Source organism: Bos taurus, chromosome 7, assembly GCF_002263795.3.
Source record: "Bos taurus isolate L1 Dominette 01449 registration number 42190680 breed Hereford chromosome 7, ARS-UCD2.0, whole genome shotgun sequence".
Classification (NCBI taxonomy): domain Eukaryota; kingdom Metazoa; phylum Chordata; class Mammalia; order Artiodactyla; family Bovidae; genus Bos; species Bos taurus.
This window is the reverse complement of record NC_037334.1, coordinates 109,208,452-109,221,283: the sequence shown is the minus strand read 5'-3', so window position 1 is coordinate 109,221,283 and position 12,832 is coordinate 109,208,452. Positions and strand designations below refer to the sequence as shown.

General features: G+C 44.1%; 1 long non-coding RNA gene across 5 annotated transcripts in view; it reads right to left on the bottom strand.

The window, feature by feature from the left end:
* The window catches only part of LOC112447502 (uncharacterized), a 142,049-nt gene that overhangs the window by 92,974 nt on the left and 36,243 nt on the right, over positions 1-12,832 (bottom strand). For all 5 annotated transcript variants that reach the window (XR_009495383.1, XR_009495387.1, XR_009495386.1 and 2 more), the window contains exon 2: positions 1,971-2,061. This is a non-coding gene — a long non-coding RNA (uncharacterized lncRNA). The remainder of the gene's footprint in view (positions 1-1,970; positions 2,062-12,832) is intronic.

Sequence of the window (12,832 nt, the reverse complement as noted above, 5' to 3'; positions counted from 1 at the left end):
CCTTGCAAGGTCTTTATGAGCGTACCAGCCAGCCTGTGCCCCCGCGAGCGTGTGTGTGTGTGTTTGTGTGTGATTGTTGGTTAGTTGCCAAGGGGATGCTCAAACAAGCAGGAACCTATATACATTTGGCAAAGCTAAAGAACAAAAAAATTCTCCCTGGGAAATGCTAGCCTAATTATATAGCCAGTCTGCTTCTTACCTGGAGGTAATTGCAGCCTCCACTATCCCTGTCGGCCGTGATAATCATTCATGATACAGGAGTGTGTGGGGGAGAGGTGCCCCCTCTCTGATTTCATCTAATTTCTCTAGCCCTCTAGCATAGCTGGAGATTAACCCAACTCCTATAAAGCAGAAACAAACTTCAAATCCATGTCGGAGCCCGCCGGAGAGAATGATTTACAAACTGCCAGAGAACGCTGGTGTAAACAAGATAATGCACGTTCATTCCCAGCAAGTCAATTAACATTCAGTTATTCCGGACAGACCTGACCTTGCTGCTGGAGGATCTGAGCAGAAGGGAACCTGCCGCTTAAAGGAAAATGCCACCTCTCCCACTCCAACTGGCAGGTCTCGAGGGTTCAAAGGCTCAAGAAGCGCTCCCTCTCGAAAGGATGCACAGAGGGACCACAGCCGCCTGAGCACAGCCCCTGTGTTTCAGAGCCGATGTCTCTCTGCCTTTGAGCCCGCCAACACTTTGACGACTCTCACCTTTGATCTAAGTGTCTGAAGGATCTAAGTGGAAAGTCGCCTTCCTGAGGCAGCTCTCCCTTCAAGACCTTGGAGGGTTAAAAAGACTCACAACGCAGAATTGCCCATGTTTATTTGTCTATTTCTTCAATTGCTAACTCAGAGAAGGGGGTTGACTTGTAATGGCTATGCTGATTAGCATCATCTGTGCTTTCTGAGGATGCGTTGCCTTGAATTTTTGGAGATGACCAACTACAGTCTTTGACGGTGTTCCGCAACTCCCAGCATCCAGAAAAGGGGCGTGACCCATTTGAGTCCAGGGGAAGAGAGTTGTTCAAATTCTCTTGCACCCCTAAGACTCCTGGGACCTCGGAGAGGGAGACTCGGATTCGGTCGGTCTGGAAGGAAAGCTGAGCGTCCGCCTGTCTCGTGAGCGCCCGGGTGGCACCGACCCTGTGGTCCAGGTCTGACCGAAGGACCTGTCCGAGGGGCTCCTCCTACAGAACGAGGGGCTCTTTAAACAGGGCCCTTCTACAATTACCAGACTCAGCCGTCGGTAACAAGACATGTGCCTAAACAGTATTTCAGGTCAGGGGCCTCGGGCTTGTCCACCACGCGCCCTAGACATGCAGGTTTAGAAGAAGCCCCCAGCACCAGCTCTGTGGTTTCCCTCAGGGAAACGGGCGTTCCACAGCTTCTTGGTGCATTGTTTGCAGGCTTCATAGTTGTCCACACTGGAGGTGAATTTGACAGAGACCACCCAATCCCTGTGGCGTTAGTGGCCCGTACTTGGGTCGGACAAGCAAGTGGCACAGAGAACACAGCTAAGGCCAGCAGAGGGGCACGCTTCCCCGGCTTGGTGGCTGCAGGATCAGCTGGCTAGGTCCTGGGTGTGTGCAAAACAGATTCTTCATTAGACACAAACAAAGCTGTTAGTTTCTAGGGAGAAATGTTTGGTACCAAACAGTGTTCTCCATAGAGGCCTTCTCGAGTGTGCTCACAGACCCGGCCCAGCCAGCACTTAACCAATTTCTAGTCTCTCCTTCCCTGCCCCCACCCACACACACTGTCCTAGGGTAATCACTCGGAAGTCTGGGGCGCACGCGTCTCTTCCATCCACTGCCATCCCTTCCCAGGATTTCAGGCCAATAGTGACAGTAAATAACAATAACAATCACTGTTTTAATCCTCATTACAACCATTTGAGATAGGTACTGTTATTATTCTCATTTTATGGATGAGGACTCTGGGGCATAGAGAGCAATTTTCCCGAGGTCACACACCTGATAAGCAGGGATCCAAACACACAGTCTGGCAGCAGAATCCAGGATCTTCACTCCACACGACACTTATCCATAGCTGCTAAATCACTTTCTAAAAAAAAGAGAGAGAGAGAGAAAGCCTTATTATCCTCTTTATATTTTACAGTGGATGGCTCATTAAAACCAAAATAATTAGCAACCAAATAAATTGGTTTTCTTTCCAAGAGAGTGTTTTCAAACACTCCCCTGAGGTGAGGGAAAATATTTGCATTCAGCCCCTGTTGGTGGGGTGTGTGCAGTGAAGTGCATTCTTCTAGAATGGGGGGCATCCGTATAAGGAAGCAAATGAGAAGAAAAACAGGCAATTGCTTCTAGGGTAAAATCTATTGATTCTTCTCATTCCCTTACATTTGAGAAAGTTTTAGCCTCTCTCAGGGCCTTCAGGTTGTACCGCCTTTGGGAAACTTCCTTCATTTACACCAACCCCTGACCTCTCTCATTTTTTAAAAAGAACTGTGGCCAGTATTATTAGAATCTCTCTGCATGCCAATTGAGCATATGCATTACATGTTCTTCTTTGTCTTACAGATATTATCCTGGTCTCTTCCACTTGATTCTAAGCATTTTGGTGTAAACACTTATTCCTAGAACACTGTATGATCATTTTGGCTCTTGTATTGAGTACTGAACATGTTCTTGCTTTACTGGGTAGATGCTGCTACTGTCCTTTTGTAACACAAGCTAACGTAGTTATCCGTAGTTAGTTCAGGCGGTTAGTGCATCCGTTTAGTTGTGCTCTCCTCTAGACAACCTGTACCCCGAGAGAGTTACCCATGATCCCTCGAAACCCAGCTAAACATTTCATGCCAGTGCATGATGGTCATAAGGAGACTGGGCAAGTGGTATACGCTAGAACAGAGCAAGCTTGGGAATTGCAGTCCTGAGGAAATGAACTCAGCGTTCAGGCCACATGGATAGAGGCCCAGCTGTGCTTCAGAGCAAGTTCGTCAGATCCCAGGGATAGGGCCTTAGCAGCAGCACCTCCAAGAAGTCCTTGTGATTTCACATGCAGCTGAGCTTAAGTACTTGTGCTTCATAATTTACCCAAAATGGCTACATACAAGTTTCTACCTCCATCTGTTTGTACATGTTATTCCCCACTATTGAGAATATTCCATCTCCATTCAAATTTAAGGATTATTTTTCTACTTCTGTGAAAAACAGCACTGGAACTTTAATAGGAATTGCACTGAATCTGCAGATAGCTTTGGGTCATACGGACATTCTAATAATGTTAATTTTTCTAATCCATGAACATGGGATAATGTTCCATTTAATTGAGTCAATGGGAGAAGGATATTCTCTTTAGTGAACGGTGTTGGGAAACCAGGGTATGCACATGCAAAAGAATGAAACTGGACCCTCATCACACACACAAGAGTTAATTCAAAACAAACTGAAAGCTTAAACATAAGGATTAAAACCGAAAAACTGCTACAAGAAAACAGAGGAAGAGCTTCCTAACACTGGTCTTGGCAATGATTTTTTGGATATAACCCTGGATAGGTAACAAAAGCAAAAATAAACAAATGAGGCTACATCACACTAAAAAGTTTCTGCACAGTAAAGGAAACCATCAACAAAATGTAAAGGCAACTTATGGAACGGCAGAAAATATCTGCAAACCACATATCAATAGAGGGCTAAGATCTAAAATATAAGAACCTCATACAACTCAAGAGCAAAAACCACAAATGAGCTTATTTTAAATTGGGCAAAGAACTTGAATAGACATTTTTTCAAAGAAGGCATACAATCTGAAATCCAAAAAAATGTTACAAATGAACTTATTTACAAAACAGAAATAGACTAACAGATACAGAAAATAAACTTATGGTTTCCAAAGAAGAAGGGGTGGGGGGGGGAGGGATAAATCATGAGTTTGGGACTAACAGATACACACTAAGATAAGATAAACAATAACGATCTGCTGTACAGCACAGGGAACTGTATTCAGCACCTTGTATGAACAGTAACCCCCAATGGAAAAGACTCTGAAAGGAGTGTGTGTATATACAGATATGACTGAGTCACTTTGCTGCACACTTGAAACTAATATGAAATTGCAAATCAATTATAGTTCAGTTTAAAAAGTGAATGAGTGCATTCATAAATTAATAAATAAGCAAAGGCATACAAATGGCCAAGATGAAAAGGTGTTCAGCATGACTAATAATCAGAGACATGGAAATCGAAAGCACAGTGAGGGGTTTCTCCGGTGGTCCAGTGGTTAAGAATCCGCCTACCAATGCAGGGCAGCTGGATTTGATCCCTGGCTAAAGAAGACCCCACCTGCCCCGGAGCTACTACTACTACAGCACAATTGCTAAGCCAGAGCTCTGGAGCCCATGAGCTGCAGCCTCCGAAGCCGGCGCACCTGGAGCCCACGCTCCACAACAGGAGAACCCACCACAGTGGGAGGCCTGCAACCACAACGAGCAAGCAGCCGAAGCTTGCAGCACCTGGAGAAAGCCCACAACAGCCACGAAGACCCAGTGAAGCCACAAACATGCACAAGTAATCAACAAATAAATCTTTAAAAAAAAAAACCCACAATGAGATATCTCTTTAGACCTGTTCAGATGGCTATCATCAAAAAGTCAAAAATTAGCAAGTGATGGTCAGGATGTGGAGACATTGGAATACCACTGGTGGGACCGTAAATTGGTACAATGACTAGGAAAAAACAGAGCTTCCTTAAAAAATTAAGAATATAACTACCATATGATTCAGCAATCTCACTTGATATCCAAAGAGAATGAAATCAACATCTTGAAGAGCTATCTGTGCCCCCATTTTCCTGCAGTACTGTTCACAACAGCCAATATACGGCAATAACCTAAGAGTCCATCCATGGGCGAACGGATAAGGAAAATGTGGTGTACTATACAGGCAACAATTCGGCCATAAGAAGAAGGAAATCCCGCCATTTGCAACAACAGGAACTAGACTAGAGGACGTGGTGCCAAGAGAAATATGCCAGACAGAGAAAAGCAAACACCGTAGGGTCTCGACTGCATCTGGAATCTAGAAAAGTCAAACCCATAGAAACACCACAGAGAGCTCCGGGAGCTGGAGACACGAGGGAATGGGAGGACACTGGTTGAAGGGTGCAAGCTTTCAGTTATAAGAGGAATACGCTCTGGAGTCACATGGAGACCACAGTTTATAAGGTACGGTGCACTTGAGATTCGCTAAGAGAGGAGATCTTAGGTGTTCTCACTACAAAACAGAAGGTAAATAGGCTAATTATCTTGACCGGGGGAATCATTTCACAGTGTATACATATATTAAACACCACATTGAACACCTTAAATAGATATAACATTTACTTTTCAATCATACCTCATTAATGCTGGAGGGGAACAAAGCAACCTGTGGTCTTGCTCCTTAGCAAAATGAAACTCTTAAAGCAATGGTGTGACATGGGTTAGCACTGTACTTTGTTAGGACGATGAGGCTGGGGTGTGGGACAAGAGTTTGCAAACAAGTCAGAGCAGAAGCAGAAGGCCAAACGGGAGATTATGACAGAGTGCACGGAAGAGGGGTGCTTCCATGGGTCCCCAAAGTCGCCGTGGGACAGAAACCAGACAGAAGCATTGACGAATATTCACACGGAAGAGTCGGGAAAGGATGATGGGATGGCGTTTGATCTAGTTTAATGTGGAACTGCCAAGAGACATACTGTGAAGCACATTCGCCCTTGTTTTACAGTTCCCGGAGTAAGACAGACCCCACAACTCAGTCGTCAATTGAGTTTGCCTTTGTAGGCGAGTTGGAAGACGTGTAGACTGAATATGAAGCTACCCTGCCCATTTTATCAATAAAAACAGTCCACGCTTCTAAAATTCAAGAAGATGAAGTAAAAAAGAAAAGTATTATTCTCCCTCAAGTGAAAAAGCAAACCTCACTTAGTTGTAGATTTAAAACCTTTTATTTTTCCATTGAAAGGTGCTGCTTTTGAAAATGTGATTTTGGTTAACTGAAAGTATCATTGCCAAAATATATCAAACGAGGTTCTCCTTGGGAATAAAAAAAGCAAAGGCAAATAAGCGACTTCCTGAAGAGATGTAAAATGGATTTTGCTTCCCATCTCTCCCCCAGTGTCAACACCCTGTTGAACTGGGGGCACTGATTAGTCTTCAAATGTATCAGAGAGAGAGAGGAATTCATAACGCCCCAAGTCTTTGATGCCTAAAGGAGTTTGAAGATGAGGACGTGCTGCACTTTTAAGAGCAGAGTACTTAAATGCCACTTTTTCAATAGCACCCAGAGGTGTGGGGAATCAACAAGCTCCAAAAAATATATTATGTGCTCTCTGAAGAAAAAGCACAAGTCAAAATTGTTGGGAGGAACATTAGTATCTTCCAGAACTGCACACGCGTGCTGTGTTCACGGTCCCCACAGGCCTGAGGCCAATAACCCAGAAACTACTTTCAACAGTTCAGTTCAGTTCAGTTCAGTCACTCAGTCGTGTCCGACTCTTTGCGACCCCATGAATCACAGCACGCCAGGCCTCCCTGTCCATCACCAGCTCCCACAGTTCACTCAAACTCATGTCCATCGAGTCGGTGACGCCATCCAGCCATCTCATCCTCTGTCGTCCCCTTCTCCTCCTGCCCCCAATCCCTCCCAGCATCAGAGTCTTTTCCAATGAGTCTTCACATGAGGTGGCCAAAGTACTGGAGTTTCAGCTTTAGCATCATTCCTTCCAAAGAAATCCCAGGGCTGATCTCCTTCAGAATGGATTGGTTGGATCTCCTTGCAGTCCAAGGGACTCTCAAGAGTCTTCTCCAACACCACACTTCAAAAGCATCAATTCTTCAGCACTCAGCCTTCTTCACAGTCCAACTCTCACATCGATACATGACCACAGGAAAAACCATAGCCTTGACTAGACGAACCTTTGTTGGCAAGGTAATGTCTCTGCTTTTGAATATGCTATCTAGGTTGGTCATAACTTTCCTTCCAAGGAGTAAGCGTCTTTTAATTTCATGGCTGCAGTCACCATCTGCAGTGACTTTGGAGCCCAGAAAAATAAAGTCTGACACTGTTTCCACTGTTTCCCCATCTATTTCCCATGAAGTGATGGGACCGGATGCCATGATCTTCATTTTCTGAATGTTGAGCTTTAAGCCAACTTTTTCACTCTCCACTTTCACTTTCATCAAGAGGCTTTTGAGTTCCTCTTCACTTTCTGCCATAAGGGTGGTGTCATCTGCATATCTGAGGTTTATTGATATTTCTCCCGGCAATCTTGATTCCAGTTTGTGTTTCTTCCAGTCCAGCATTTCTCATGATGTACTCTGCATATAGGTTAAATAAGCAGGGTGACAATATACAGCCTTGACGAACTCCTTTTCCTATTTGGAACCAGTCTGTTGTTCCATGGCCAGTTCTAACTGTTGCTTCCTGACCTGCATACAAATTTCTCAAGAGGCAGGTCAGGTGGTCTGGTATTCCCATCTCTTTCAGAATTTTCCACAGTTTATTGTGATCCACATAGTCAAAGGCTTTGGCATAGTCAATAAAGCAGAAATAGATGTTTTTCTGGAACTCTCTTGCTTTTTCCATGATCCAGCAGATGTTGGCAATTTGATCTCTGGTTCCTCTGCCTTTTCTAAAACCAGCTTGAACATCAGGAAGTACACGGCTCACGTCCTGCTGAGGCCTGTCTGGGGAATTCTGAGTGTTACTTCACTACTTTCAACACAAGCCAGCTAACCAGGGCAGGTCAGAGGGGCAGCTCCCGGGGGCACTGCGATCCCCTCCCTGCAAGCCTCTCACGCAGCAGCCCCTGGCCCCCGCTGGCACAGAGAGGTCAGTGCTCCTCGCTGCTCTGGAAGCTCCCTTCCCCCTCCTCTCCCACTTGCCCGCTTGGCAGCTTTGCTGTTCGTTACAGCTGCCGGTCATACACCTAAGACGGTGTTGGGAGTGAGTGTGATTTGGTTCAAAGGGAGATTTACACACGGCCTTTTGTAAATAATTTAAGCTCCAAAGGTGATGCAGAAAGAGAGCCAGGTACGTACCCTCTTTAGAGTTGTGGAACGCACAGTAACGTAACAGTAATGTAACTGCTGTGTAATACACTATATTTTAGAGTTGTAGAACGCACAGTAACGTAACTGCTGTGTAATACACTATATTTTAGAGTTGTAGAACGCACAGTAACGTAGCAGCCGTGTAATACACTATATTTTAGAGTTGTAGAACGCACAGTAACGTAGCAGCCGTGTAATACACATTATAGTCAATGCTCATCAGAGCATGATGCTCATATAAGCAACTCCTCGCTCTACACTTTACAATCACAACTGTCCATTTTTATCTTCAGAGTCAGCATTTACGGATCCATCCATTCAGCTCACACGCACTACAGCCATACGGTGTACAATGCACTGTACTGGACTCACTGAGAAAATTCAAGATGAATAAGGCCCCAGTTTTTCACAGAACAGCTGCCAGTACAGTGTAGAGGCTAAATCCCTTGACTTCTGGAGGGAAAACAGCCTAAGTATCAAGTCTGGTTGTCAACCTTGGGCAAGTCTGTAGGTCTCGCAGAACTCTGGTTTCCTCGCCTGTAACATGAATACAATAATAATATAAACCACACAGGCCAGGCATGTAGATGAGCAGACACAGAGCCACAGAGTCCAGCACAGAAAACGGAAAACCCAATTCAGTCTGCCTCAGGGTCACCAGGAGAGCACCAGCTGCGAGAAGTCTGGAAACGTGACTGGGCTAAGGCTACGCATGGCCTTGAATACCCGGCAGACGCGGGCCTCTGGTGTACCCTGGGAGCCTTTTTTGTGCAGGAAGAGACATGGATAAACCCATGCTTCAGATGAATAACCTCAGGTGCAATATGACAAGAAAGAAGACAGAAACGAAGTCAGTCAAAGGGTAAGAAAAACACACAAGCTCAGGCCAAACCACAAAGGATACCCTCAACATGACCCCAAAAACAGTGAGAGAAACTGGCATGAACGGATAGTCCACAAAAGAATGGGCTCATACTCTCCAATAGTGTCAAGGTCATGAAAAATAAGGAAAGACTGAGGAAGTGCCATGTTATTATTGAGAATCAAGGATTCATGGTAACTAAATGTAATGCAGATCATGGAACACGTCAAGGACATTCATGGGAAAACTGGTGAAATTCAAATAAAGACTATAGCTCAGTCAGTGATACTGTACAGATGTTAATTTGCTGATAAATGTGTCATGGTAGGTGAGATGTCAATGTTGGGGAAGCTAAGTGAAGGGAATAAGAACTTTCTGTATTATTTATGTAGACTTTTTCAAACAAAAGGGTGTTAAGTCTAGGCAAGAGAAGATAGGGGTCTGAACCACAGTAGAGGTTCTAAGAACTGGAAGAAGATAAAGCAGAACTGCTGAGTTGGATACTGACTGGTATTCGTAGGGTGATGGGGGAATCACTGAAAATCTGACTCAAGCCTTAGTGACTGAACTGAATTATTATTTTAAGGAAGTCTTGGGAAGAGACAGGTTTTAAAGGAGAGGTAATGAGTTCTCTCTTGCACATGCTGAGTTGTGGATGTTGAAAGGTTTACTGCAGATATTGATAGGAAATAATATGAAAGACAAAGGGAAAGGTGAGATGGAGTTATAGACGTGGTCTGTAACATCCATATACAATACAACATCCATATCCAGCCAACGCACAGGTAGGTAACAGCTGGATCTACAGGAGTGAATACACTTAACAAAATGTTAAATATGGGCAGTGAAGGCGTGAAGAAAAAATATGTAAATAGACACTTTATTTTTAGGAAATATCCACATTTAAGAAGAAGATAAAAAGAGACTAACCACATTATAGCTCCATTTCTTTCATTAGGAAGAAGCTAATTTTCAGAAATTAACAGATTTAGGGTAAAATTAGGTTTCAGAAGGCATCAGTCTGCACTGCCATGCTGCTGCTGCTGCTAAGTCACTTCAGTCGTGTCCGACTCTGTGCGACCCCATAGACGGCAGCCCACCAGCTCCCCTGCCCCTGGGACTCTCCAGGCAAGAACACTGGAGTGGGTTGCCATTTCCTTCTCCAATGCATGAAAGTGAAAAGTGAAAGTGAAGTCGTTCAGTCGTGTCCGACTCTTAGCGACCCCATGGACTGAAGCCCACCAGGCTCCTCGGTCCATGGGATTTTCCAGGCAAGAGTACTGGAGTGGGGTGCCGTAATGGAGGCAGTTAGTGATGGGAGTTAAATAAAAAATAAAAGAGAAGACTGAGAGTCATATGCCAGTTCTTTCAAATAAATAGAAACATTTCAAGAACTATGTTAATGGAGAAATCCAGCTTGGGATCTGAAGTCTCAATAGCACGTTTTAAAAGAATTTGACTGTGCTTTTTACCATTAGCCTTAAAAGGTAAAACCCTAACTCTGCAAACATACTTTTTCCCTATAGAATTCTATTATTCATTTAGGAGAATAACAGATTGAAAATGAGATGAGCTTGGATTGTCATGCATTTTAGGAACATTTGCTCAAGAAGAGTATGATGTTTTAAGTTTTCCACAAAAGAGTTTCTTCACCGATATTTTAAACGTGTTTGCTTACGTCTAAGGCCCACAAATCATAGGTTTACACTTTGGTGAGCCGGTTCTGAAAATGGATGGGCTCTGGTTTGGCAGCTTCCTGGTGCAGCTGGAGAGTGGCCTGTCTACAGACCCTTCATCTCAGACAGCCACTCCCCCTCCAGCTCTACGGGGTTCTTAAGGGTTCTGTCATGCTCCCACACCCTTGACCCCTGGGCCTCTCCCTTGGGATTTGAACTGGTAACTGAGAAAATTATTTAGATTCTGTGGCAATGAAAACTAGAAGCTGCAAGACTTGAAAGTGTCAGCAGCCATGTTTTCTGCAAGTCTATATTTAAAAATAATTATAAACCAAAATATAGATTATTTTGTGATTGGAAATGACCCAAAGGCATCATGGTTCCAGCTGTTGCTGACGCGCAGAAGCATCCCTGCCCCTTTCCAGCTCTAGCAGGTGCATATTAGCTACTCCAGGGAACCTTGCAACAGACTCCCCCTTTTTTGCCCAAGTAGTGACAGAAGACCATTTCTGTCGGATGCAGCTGTAACAGTTGAGACTAACACTCCTAAGGAATGCCTGGCTAAGAGGACTCTTAGTCTTCTTATGAACTTAGTCCACTATGAACAAAGCCAGGGGATGTGATGAAATTCTAGCTGAGATATTTCAAAACTATTTCAAATCCTAAAAGATGATGCTGTTGAAGTGCAGCACTCAATATGCCAGCAAATTTGGAAAACTCAGCAGTGGCCACAGGACTGGAAAAGGTCAGTTTTCATTCCAATCCCAAAGAAAGGCAATGCCAAAGAATGCTCAAACTACCGCACAATTGCACTCATCTCACATGCTAGTAAAGTAATGCTCAAAATTCTCCAAGCCAAGCTTGAACAGTACATGAACCAAGAACTTCCAGATGTACAAGCTGGATTTAGAAAAGGCAGAGGAACCAGAGATCAAATTGCCAACATCTGTTGGATCATCGAAAAAGCAACAGTGTTCCAGAAAATCATCTACTTCTGCTTCATTGACTATGCCAAAGCCTTTGGCTGTGTGGATCACAACAAATTGTGGAAAATTCTTAATGAGGTGGGAATACCAGACCACCTGACCTGCCTCCTGAGACATCTGCATGCAGGTCAGAAAGCAACAGTTAGAACTGGACATGGAACAACAGACTGGTTCCAAATTGGGAAAAGAGCACACCAAGGCTGTATACTGTCACCCTGCTTATTTAACTTATATGTAGACTACATCATGCGAAACCCTGGCTGGAAGAAGCACTAGCTGGAATCAAGATTGCCGAGAGAAATATCAATAACTTCAGATACATAGATGACAGCATCCTTATGGCAGAAAGTGAAGAACTAAACACCCTCTTGATGAAAGTGAAAGAGGAGAGTGAAAAAGTTGGCTTAAAACTCAACATTCAAGGAAACGAAGATCATGGCATCTGGTCCCATCATTTCATGGCAAATGGGGAAACAATGGAAACATGTGGAAAACAATGTGGAAACAATGGAAAATGTGAGAGAATTTTTATTTTCTTTGGCTCCAAAATCACTGCAGATAGTGACCACAGCCACAAAATTAAAAGATGCTTGCTCCTTGGAAGAAAAGCTATGACAAACTTAGACAGCATATTAAAAAGCAGACACATCACTTTGCCAACAAAGGTCCATCTAGTCAAGGCTATGGTTTTCCAGTGGTCTTGTATGAATGTGAGAATTGGACCATAAAGAAGGCTGAGCACCAAAAAATTGACAATTTTGAACTGTTGTGCTGGAGAAATTTCTTGAGAGTCCCTTGGACTGCAAGGAGATCCAACCAGTCCATTCTAAAGGAGATCGGTCCTGAATATTCATTGCAAGGACTGATGCTGAAGGGGAAGCTCCAATACTTTGGCCACCTGATGTAAAGAGCTTAGTAATTAGAAAAGACCTTGATGCTGGGAAAGACTGAGGGCAGGAGAAGAAGGGGACGACAGAGGATGAGATGGTTGGATGGCATCACCGACTCTATGGACATGAGTTTGAGCAAGCTCTGGGAGTTGGGGATGGACAGGGAGGCCTGGCGTGCTGCAGTCCATGGGGTCGCAGAGTCAGACACGACTGAGCAACTGAACAACAACAAAGAGGACTCTCCTCTGGTTATTCTTTTAAACCATTTCTAATGAGTGCTTGTGCCCGAGGATAGGATTTGTTTGTTAAATCTGAACTCCTCAAGACAGGGGCTTCATTCCTCTTTCCTGTCTTTCTTGGTTGGTGTT